Here is an 11,657-nt window from a genome sequence, read left to right on the forward strand (position 1 = left end):
CCCAGGAGGTGGAGGTTGCCGTGAGCTGAGATTGCACCACTGAACTCCAGCTAGGGACAGAGCAAGACCCTGTTTCAAAACAAAACAAAACAAAACAAAACAAAACCACAGTGAGATCCCAGGTGCGGTGGCTCACACCTGTAATCCCAGTACTTTGGGAGGCTGAGGTGGGCGGATCATGAGGTCAGGAGTTTTGCCAGCCTGACCAACATGGCAAAACCCCGTCTCTACTAAAAATACAAAAATTAGCCAGGTATGGTGGTGTGTGCCTGTAATCCCAGTTACTCAGGAGGCTGAGGCATGAGAATCGCTTGAACTAGGGAGGCGGAGGTTGAAGTGAGCCAAAATCACACCACTGCACTCCAGCCTGGAGACAGAGTGAGACTCTGTCTCAAAAACAAAACAAAACACACAAACAAACAAAAAAACGACAGTGAGATATTACTATACACTTCCAAATGGCTAAAATGAAAACAACTGATACATGATGTGTGGGGAGGACATAGATCAATGAGAACACTCATACACTGGTAGTTGAAATAATTGTTACAATTTGGAAAACTGATTGGTAGTATCTCCTATATCTGAAATAGACACATGTCATATAACCCACCAATTTATCTCCTACATATACACATAGGAAATATCACAGCAACATTATTTGTAGTGGACACTAATTGGAAACAATTCCAATGTCAGTCAACATTGGAATAGATAAGTTGTGGTATATTCACACTATAGATCACTATATGACAATGAAAATCAATGAACTACTCCTACAAGCCAAAACATGGATGAACTGCACATAGTTTTGAGCAAAAGAAGCCAGACATAAAAGGATACCTTCACAAAGTAAAAACAAAAACAAAAAACAGCCCCCTTACACACACAACTGCACACATGCACATGCACTCATATACACACATAGGCAAAACAAATGTGCTTTTCTCTAACAAGGAGGGAGGGGTAACCTGTAGGATGCTTGACTATGCTCTATTTCTTGACCCAGGTGGTGGGTTACACGAGAGAATTCACTTTGTAATAAATCATCATTTTTGCAAAAAAGAGTTTTTAAAGATATGTTGAGAAATTAAAATGAGAAATGAGATTTTGGAACTATTTCCATAGAAGTTAATTATTAGAATTTAGACCCCTTTTCTTTTGGTGTGCCACCATGGTGTAGCCATTCATGCTTCTTCTCATCTCTGCTACTCATTGCTGTTTGGATGCAGACGACAGCAACCCATCCAGCAACGCAACCACACCCTCTTAAAAAGGGAAACTAGGCTGGGCGCAGTGGCTCACACCTGTAATCCCAGCACTTTGGGAGGCTGAGGCGGGTGGATCACCTGAGTTCAGGCATTTGAGACCAGCCTGGCCAGCCTGGCCAACATAGTGAAACCCCATCTCTACTAAAAATACAAAAAATTAGCTGGGCATGGTGGTGGTTATCTGTAATCCCAGGTACTTGGGAGGCTGAGGCAGGAGAATCACTTGAACCCGGGAGGCAGAGGTTGCAGTGAGCTGAGATCATGCCACTGCACCCCAGCCTGGACAACAAGAATGAAACTCCATCTCAAAAAAAAAAAAAAAAAAAAAGGGGAAGTTAATGGATCTAAAAAGACCAACATGTTCCAGGGGCTGAAATATGGTTACCAGGATTAAGTTTCTCTTCTTGCAACTCCACTCACCTCCTCTTAGCTTGATTCTACCTGCAGGTGATTCCTGTTGGTAGGCAGAATTACAGCAGAAAAAAACCCAATAGCTAGGTTAGACTAGACCCCACTTGGTACACGTGGGCACACTGGATCGGAGTGGCTTCAGTTCACACAAACCCCCAGATAACATATGAATAAAATTAGTGTGAAAGTGCAACTTCACGACAAGCCAAATAGTGTCCTGCCCCACTTTCAACCCAACTGCAGTCCATAAACCCTCTTCTATGGCAGTTCTAGAGCTGCCACTGTCTTTCAACTAAATACTCTATCAAAGTGTTACACTGTTTTAGGCCTGTCCCCTGAGGCCAGGACTGGGTGAGTGGGTAGGGCTCTGTGCTTGATGGCCCCATCCAGACTGCATGTATCCAGGACAAAGTATTTTTTCCAAGGAAGGGACACGGGCAGGAAAAGGCGGTATGTCTGCTCTTTGCTAAATAATTTTTATTTTTGCACACTGGGGAAAGATAATCAGTACTTCCAAACTGCCCTTTGAAAGAACTCCTACAAATGTACAAGAAAAGGACAGATGACCCAATACCATACTGACAGTTTCTGAGTATACCCATTTGCCCTCATCCTTTCTAATACCGGGTATTATCAGTATGAAAGTTTTGTCAGGCTAATAAGCAAAAGTGATTGCGTGCCATTTTAAAACTTTATTTATTTATTTATTTATTTATTTATTTATTTATTTATTTATTTATTTTTGAGATGGAGTCTCTCTTTTGTTTCCCAAGCTGGAGAGCAATGGCATGGTCTTGGCTTACTGCAAACTCCACCTCCCAGGTTCAAGTGATCCTCCTGCTTCAGCCTCCCAAGTAGCTAGAATTACATGTGCCTGACACCACGCCCGGCTAATTTTTGTATTTTTAGTAGAGACGGGGCTTTACCATGTTGGCCAGGCTGGTCTCGAACTCCTGACCTTAGGTGATCTGCCTGCCTTGGCCTCCCAAAGTGCTGGGATTACATGCGTGAGCCACCATGCCCGGCCTGTTTATTTTTATTTACCTGATGTGTTTTAGTTATTTGTATTTCTTCTTCTACAAACTGCCCATTCATATCCCATGCCAGGAGCTTACAAATGAGGGTGGGACACACAGCAGGAGTGATCATCTCTGGCAGGGAGGAAAACTACCACTCACATTATTTGGGACTGTTGTGCATGATGACAATAAAAAGCAGACTGGCTTGTGGTTGGTCTTATTACTATGAAATATTCTTTGATAGACAATGCACCTCCCGGCCCATCTTCCATTGCCCTTGCCCACTTTCTTCTGAGTTGTTTGTCTTTTCTTATTATTTTGTACTATTTCTTTTTTTTTTTTCCTGGACATTAATGCTTCGTTGTATTTACTGTGACTATATTCTCCCATTCTATTCTTGGCTTTTATTTATGTTTACCTATTTTGCTCCCTTTAACTTTTGAAGACTATTAATTAACATGCATGGCAGACAATCAATTTGCTATAAAAAGCTCTCCTTCTCCTTCCTCTGGGTATTGCTTTAAATTACTCCCAGACTGAATTGAAGGACTTCAATATCGGTTTTCTAATAATGGGCAAGGGAGAAGCCAGATGGTCCACCTACAACTATATAGCTAGTCAGTGCTAAATATTTTGGGGAGATGAATTGTATCACAGCAAAAAATCTCTTGGCACAAAGAATGAGTTATGGGCATGGCTGATGGGCCAGTAGGATCTGCAATCAGTCCTGGTTTGCTACCTTCTGACTCATTGATTAAAACATAAATGAACTGGACACTATTTCTCTTTGGCTTTTAGTTCAGGGAAACTATTCCGGGGCTTGATTTCAGCTGGATAATATCAGAGAAAAAGGAGACTGCGACTTTGCCTCCAAGGACGTCACCCTAGTTAAAGATAGTAACCATCTGAAGAGCTCCTCTCCACTTAGGCAGGCCAGAATCAATTTAGCCTGTTTGCTACCACTTCTTGTGCTCTGTGCTCTGCAGCTGGTCTCTGTGAGGAATGGCATGGAGAATTTCTCAAGACATACTCCTTGCCTTGCCTGGGGATGGAGCTGTGAGTCCATAATGACTGTCACATTCGGCTGGTGGTGCATGCAATTATTTCATGAATAGCTGACACTATACTTGCAGCCTCACACACCTTCCTGTTTGTTCAGAAGCCAAAATAGTGAGCCTTGTGACATTGTAAGCAAAAGGGGATTAGTTAAGCAAACAAAAGTCTGCAGCAAGATGTGATCCTATGAAAAAGTAGCTAGCCACATGACTCAAATTACATCTGCAGTGTTTCAGCTTTTTAGTTCCCAGCCCCAACACATACACATTGTAAACTTGCATATAACCATCACCCTTACATAGGCTCCATTACTTTATTATGCATAAATACAGTCACATGTAACTATAGGCATTCATATAGAACTACATACATACAATGCACTCCCAGAAAACTACACATACCGGCACGTTTTACACACAAATACTCATACATACCCTCACACACAAGTACACACTGACACATAAATACATGAACACACAAATAACCACACACACATTTCATAAAACCCCCATTCTCCAGCAAGAACCTACACTCTCTACTTGGAGATCTGGGTATCATTTGTAATAAACACGTTCTCAGAGGTTTCCTTCTTGTTTTTTAGTTGCTGAACATTTTGGGGTGAATAAGACAGCCCAGAGTCTCTTTCAGGCCCTTCCCATGGTGCCGAGTTCCTAGTGCTGGAAGTGGAAGGAGTCCTCAGGCCTGAGTCACACAACAAGATGCTCTGATCTGGAGCAGACAGGGTCAAGGTGTGGGTGGTCCTGAAACACTTTGCTTAGCCTTGTAACCACTGTCATTCCAGGGGCTAGCACAGAACCTCATGCAGAGAAGGCCCTCAATATGTGTTGAATAAATCCTTCATCTTTTCCTATTTAATTTTTAAACTTAAAAGAAATTACATGAGTAATTTCTTGTCTCCTTTTTCTTGCCTGACTTAACAGAAGTAACCCAAATGATGTTCAGGTCTCATAGAATAAAACCCTCCCTGGAGGTGGGGAAACTTCATAAACTCTTGAGATTTTAATTGGAGACACCAAAATCCTTACGTATCTAGTAAGGAATCTCTAGTCTGAGGTTTTCATTTTATAGGTGAGTGAACTGAGGCCCAGAGATGTTAAGCAATTTCTCCAAAGTCACCCAGCTAGTTGGCAGCAGAGCAGGGACTAAGCATTCAATAGGCTGATTCCTGGATGAGTACTATCCTTGATTAAACTTGGATACTTTCATTCCAGGAATAACTTGTTGATAAGAATGTTAAGAAGACAAGTGAATTGAACGTGTATTTCTTTACTCAGAGCATTACAATAGTCTGACTGTGAGGAATTATACTGGTTTGGGTAGAGCATTTACTATATTCTAATAAATCTGGCCTATGGTATCACACTGTGTATTAATCTGTTCTCACACTGCTATAAAGAACTGCCCAAGACTAGGTTATTTATAAAGGAAAGAGGTTTAATGGACTCAGAGTTCCACATGTCTGGGACTGGACATGGGGAGGCCTCAGGAAACTTACAATCATGGCAGAAGGGGAAGCAGGCACATCTTACATGGTGGCAGGCCACAGACAGCATGTATGGAGTGGCTATCAAACACTTATAAACATCTCATAAGAACTCATTCACTATCATGAGAACAGCATGGGAAAAACTGCCCCCATGATTTAATCACATTCCACCGGGTCCCTCCCTCAACACTGGGGATTATGGGGATTACAATTCAAGATGAGATTTGGGTGGGGACACAGAGCCAAACATATTATACTCGTAGTACTCTCATCTAATATATATTTAATCTCATGACTTCAGATATGATTAAAGTAGTCCTGTCGTACTGGTTCTATAAACTTGAACTCTGACTTTGAGATTTTCTTTGTATATGGGATTTCTGAATACTCTACGGCTTGTTACATCTTCCTGGTAGATACATTAGAGCAATCTCAGGCTCATGACAGTTTTTATCCTTGCTCTACTTAATAGTTATGAAATAGCTAATGCTGGTGATCATTTCCCTAGAGCAACAAAACCACTAACTGTCTCATCAATCTTGAAATGTTTGAATTTGTTTTAGAAACTTGACCTTTAGCCAATGCTATGATTTATGGTATTATCATATCTTTCCCATCACTTCATAAACAGTTTGACTTTTTCTCGTTGTGTTATTTACCACATTCGTATTTTTCCTGAGTTGGTCTCTTATTTATTTTTTGAGCTGTGTTGAGTTTAAACATCTTGCTCTACCCCATGTCCAGGAGGTTTATGTGGAAACAGGTATGTGTGCGTTGAAATCTTTAAGTACAATGTGTGGAAAAGCTTTGTAACAACATGTATGAATGCTGGGTATTTGTATTTACATAGTCATGTTTATTCTATAAATAATGTAATATGCTTGCATGTTTCTATGATAAAGTGAAATATATAAAATTTTACTACACAATGTAAACACTCAAATCTGGTACCTATTAATAGCTATCATTCTCACCTGTACTACTGTGCCTTCCCTAAAAGCCAAACTAACATAATGTTAAACTTAAAAACACATTCAAATAATTTAAAATATACTATTTTATATACTGGATGTTGACAGTGGTTAAATTAGAGTGATATAATTATGAGTAAGTTTTCTCTATTTTCTGAATGTTTATTATGTAATTTTATTATTTTTATAAGAGAAGAGAATGCCTTTACTATATATAGTAAATATATATTTTTATATAAATTTATATATAAATAAATAAATATATATATATATATATATATATTTTTTGAGACAGTGTCTCACTGTCACCCAGGCTAGAGTACAGTGGCAGGAACATGGCTCATTGCTTCCTTGACCGCCTGGACTTGGTGAGTCTCATGAGATCTGATGGTTTTTTAAGTGTCTGGTGTTTCCTTTGGTTGCACTCACTCACTCTGTCCTGCTACCATGTGAAGAAGGTACCTGCTTCTTCTTCACCTTCTGCCATGATTGTAAGTTTCCTGAGGGCTCCCCAGCCATGCAGAACTATGAGTCAATTAAGCCTCTTTCCTTTATAAATTATCCAGTCTCAGGTATTTCTTTACAGCAGTGTGAGAATAAACTAATATAGTAAATTGGTACCAAGATAGTGGGGTGCTGCTATAAGGATACACAAAAATGTGGAAGTGACTTTGGAACTGGGTAACAGGCAGAGGTTGGAACAGTTTGGAGGGCTCGGAAGATGTGGGAAAGTTTGGAACTTCCTAGAGACTTGCTGAATGGCTTTGACCAAAATGCTGATAGTGATATGGACAATGAAGTCCAGGCTAAGGTGACCTCAGATGGTGATGAAGAACTTGTTGGGAACTAGAGTAAAGGTCACTCTTGCTATGCTTTAGCAAAGAGACTGGCAACATTTTGCCCTTGCCCTAGAGACCTGTGGAACTTTGAACTTGAGAGAGAGGATTTAGGATATCTAGTGAAAGAAATTTCTAAGGGGTAAAGCATTCAAGAGGAAGCAGAGCATAAAAGTTTGGAAAATTTGCAGCCAGACGATGTGAAAGAAAATAAAAACCTATTTTGGGGGAAGAAAGTCAAGCCTGCTAAAGCACTGCAGAAATTTGCATAAGTAATGAAGAGCTAAATGTTAATCACCAAGACAATAGGGAAAGTGTCTCCAGGGCATGTCTGAGACCTTCACAGCGGCACCTCTTATCACAGGTCTGGAGGCCTAGGAGGAAAAAATGTTTTTGTGGGCCAGACCCAGGGCCCCACTGCTCTGTGCAGTCTTGGGACATGGGGCCCTGCATCCCAGCTGTTCCAGCTCCAGCAGTGGCTAAAAGGGGTCAAGGTACAGCTCAGGGCATTGCTTCAGAGGGTGCAAGCCCCAAGCCTTGGTGGTTTCCACGTGGTGTTGGGCCTGTGGGTGCACAGAAGTCAAGAATTAAGGTTTGGGAACCTCTGCCAAGATTTCAAAGGATATATGGAAATGCCTGGATTTCCAGGCAGAAATTTGCTGCAGGGGCAGAGCCCTCACAGAGAACCTCTACTAGGACAGTGCAGAAGAAAAATGTGGGGTCAGAGCCCCTACACAGAGTCCCCACTGAGACACTGCCTAGTGGAGCTGTGAGAAGCGGGTCAAAGTCCTCCAGACCCCAGAATGGTAGATCCACCAACAGCTTGCACCATGTGCCTGGAAAAGCCACAGGGACTCAATGCTAGCCTGTGAAAGCAGCCGGGAAGGGCACTGCACCCTGCAAAGCCACAGGAGTGGAGCTGTCCAAGGCTATGGGAGCCCATCTCTAGCATCAGCATAACCTGGATGTGAGACATGGAGTCAAAGGAGATCAGTATGGAACTTTAAGGTATAATGACTACCTAGTTGGATTTCAGGCTTACATGGAACCTGAAACCCCTTTGTTTTGGCCAATTTTTCCCATTTGGAATAGGTGTATTCCCTCGGGCCTGTGCCCACGGACCTAGGTGAGGACAGGCGCTCCTGTTTTCACACCCAAATGTTGCATTTTCCAAGACCACCGTGGCCTGCCACGTCCTCCATCCTGTGTGTATAAAAACTTGGACACCTTAGCAGACACAGCGGCTGGATGTCAAGAGGAACACATGCAATGCCTATACCCCCATTTTGTCTAGGAAGTAACTAACTTGTTTTTGATTTTACAGACTCATAGGCAGAAGGGACCTGCCTTATCTCAGATGAGACTTCGGACTTTTGGGTTAATTCTGGAATGAGTTAAGACTTTGGGGGACTCTTGGGAAGGCACGATTATGTTTTAAAATGTGAGGACATGAGATTTGTGAGGGGCCAGGGGCAGAATGATATGTTTGGCTCTGTGTCCCCACCCAAATCTCATCTTGAATTGTAATCCCCGTAATCCCTATCTGTCAAGGGTGGGACCAGGTGGAGGTAATTGGATCACAGGGGTGGTTTCCCCCATGCTGTTCTTATGATAGTGATATGGGAGGGGGGCAGGGAAGTGCTGTGTAGAGAAAGGCAGGGTCCCTGGTGAGGGCTCTACCCTCGAGCCTGTGCCCAGGGACCCAGGTGAGGACAGGCACTCCTGTTTTCACACCCAAATGCTGCATTTTCCAAGACCATCTGGGCCCGCCACACCCCACTTCCTGTGCCTATAAGAACTTCAACACCCTAGCAGACACAGCTGCTGGATGTCAAGAGGAACACATCAGCAGAAGAACACACAGGCAGCTGGACGTCGAGAAGAGCAGAGGAGCAGAAGAGCACACCGACAGGCACCAGCAAATGCTGGTAGGCCATCAGCGGTGGAACAATGTGGAATTTGGCTGGGGATGGTCAGAGAAGAGTCCGGATGCTGGGCAGCCTGACTCCAGGGGAAGACACCTTCCCACTCCTTCCCCCTTCTGGCCTCCCCATTCACCTCACTGAGAACTACCTCCACTCAGTAAAACCTTGCACTTATTCTCTAAGCCCACATGTGATCCAATTTTTCTGGTACACTAAGGTAAGAACCCGGGAGACAGAAAGCCCTCTGTCCTTGTGATAAGGCAGAGAGTCTAATTGAGCTGATTAATGCAAGCCACCAGCAGATGGCTAAACTGAAAGAGTGCACTGTAACACATGCCCACTGGGGCTTCCAGAGCTGTAAACACTCAACCCTAGATGCTGCTGTGGGGTCAGTGCTCTCCACGACCTGCCCTTCTGCATGCTCTCCTCAGGGTATGAGCAGTAGGGCACCAAAGAAGCGAGCCACACCCCCATCACATGCCCTGCAATGGGGATAAAGGAACTTTTCCCATTTCAATAGTGAGTGACTTCTCACAAGATCTGACTGTTTTATAAGCATCTGGCATTTCCCCTGCTTGCACTCACTGCATCTTGCTGCCCTGTGAAGAAGTCACCTGCTTCTCCTTTGCCTTCTGCCATGATTGTAAGTTTTCTGAGGCCTCCCAAGCCTTGCAGAACGGTGAGTCAAGCCTCTTTCCTTTATAAATTACTCAGTCTTGTGTATTTCTTCATAGCAGTGTGAAAATAGACTAATATACAGGCTCAAGCGATCCTCCTGCCTCAGTCTCCCAAGTAGCTGGGACCACAGGTGCCTGCCACCACACCTGGCTAATTTTGTAATTTTTATAGAGATGGGATTTTGCCATGTTGCTCAGGCTGATCTACAACTGCTGAGCTCAAGTGATCCTCATGATCCACCTGCCTTGGCCTCCCAAGGTCCTGTGATTACAGACCTGAGCCACTGTGCCTGACCACCTTTATTATTCTAAAAGAAACACGAATAAGAAAACAAGGCAGCAACCCTACAAACCCTGTGTGTAAAAATTCTCCAGGTTGGAGCTGTGGTGTTAAAGTGTATTAAGGTCATCATGGGTTGGGCTTTTTATTGCTATTCTGCTTCCCCAAAAGGGCTCACCAGTTTATGTCCCTCTTCCTTTCATTGTTCTTAATAGTCTTATGGTTTTATCTTATATGTCATATCTTATCTTAAGGTCTTACCCTCTATATAATAGCTTATAGATTTGAACCCTTTCACATTTTTTTGAAAATATGTAGTGTATTGGCCAGGTGCGGTGGCTCACACCTGTAATTCCAGCACTTTTGGAGGCTGAGGCAGGCGGATCAGGAGGTCAGGAGATCGAGACCATCCTGGCTAACACAGTGAAACCCCGTCTCTACTAAAGATACAAAATATTAGCTGGATGTGGTGGCACATGCCTGTAGTCCCAGCTGCTTGGGAGGCTGAGGCAGGAGAATTGCTTGAACCCAGGAGGCGGAGGTTGCAGTGAGTCAAGATCGTGCTACTGCAGTCCAGCGCCTGGGGGATGGAGTGAGAGACTCCATCTAAAAAAAAAAAAAAAGAAAAAGAAATGATGTAATGTGTCTATTCTAGATATTTTACCTATAATATATATACATATGTAATAGATACAATAGCTATCAAATTGAAAGTATTTCCTTTTTTTCCTCTTGTAACATAATGTCTTCTTGCTTGGCTTCTAGCAAGTAGTTTCTGTGTTATTTGACATAAAATGTCATCAACTGACTGTCAGTTCTGAAATAATGAGTTTTACACGTCGGTATGTTTTAGTTATGATTTGAGGTAATTGAACATTATATCACTTAAAAAAAAGTCAAAGTGGAATAGATGTTGGCATGAATAGAAATCTTGGGCTCTAAAATCCAGCAGGAAGAAGGACTTGCATTTGGGTTTACTTGAGCTTGACTGTGCTGTTGAAATAATTTATCCTTTTTGTTATCTCCTGGCAAGGTGAAGTAGCTTCTGTGAATAATTTTTGTGCCATAGATCAACGAATTTCTAGGTTTATTTTGCTAGTTAAATGTTTCTACCAAATTTCCTTATTCGGTGGAAAGGATTCTTTTTTATAGTTTGTTCTTGTCAGAAAAGATAATACTAAGTATCCTTTGAAAATACTGGTGTAAGCCTGGACATGGTGGCTCACACCTGCAATCCCAGCACTTTGGGAGGCCGAGGCGGGCAGATTACTTGAGGTCAGGAATTTGAAACCAGTCTGGCCAACATGGTGAAACCCCGTCTCTACTAAAAATACAAAAGTCAGCCGGGCATGGTGGCAGGTGCCTGTAATCCCAGCTACTCAGGAGGCTGAGGCACGAGACTGGCTTAAACCTGGGAGGTGGAGATTGCAGTAAGCCGAGATCACGCCACTGCACTCCAGCCTGGGCAATAGAGTGAGACTCAGTCTCACAAAAAAGAAAAAAGAAAAGAAAATATTGGTGTAAATACTCATCTATGGGACCAGAATTAAACTTAGGTCAAATTTTATACCTCTGTATTTATGTATATCTATGTGTGTGTGCATTCACACGCACATGTGACAGAAGCTAGCATTTGTAGAACTTTTATCAAGAGAAACCACCAAAGAGACTTAACTTCAGTATTGAGGATACAACTTAATAGCA

This window comes from Pongo pygmaeus, chromosome 5 (genome assembly GCF_028885625.2).
Source record: "Pongo pygmaeus isolate AG05252 chromosome 5, NHGRI_mPonPyg2-v2.0_pri, whole genome shotgun sequence".
NCBI classification, from domain to species: Eukaryota; Metazoa; Chordata; class Mammalia; order Primates; family Hominidae; genus Pongo; species Pongo pygmaeus.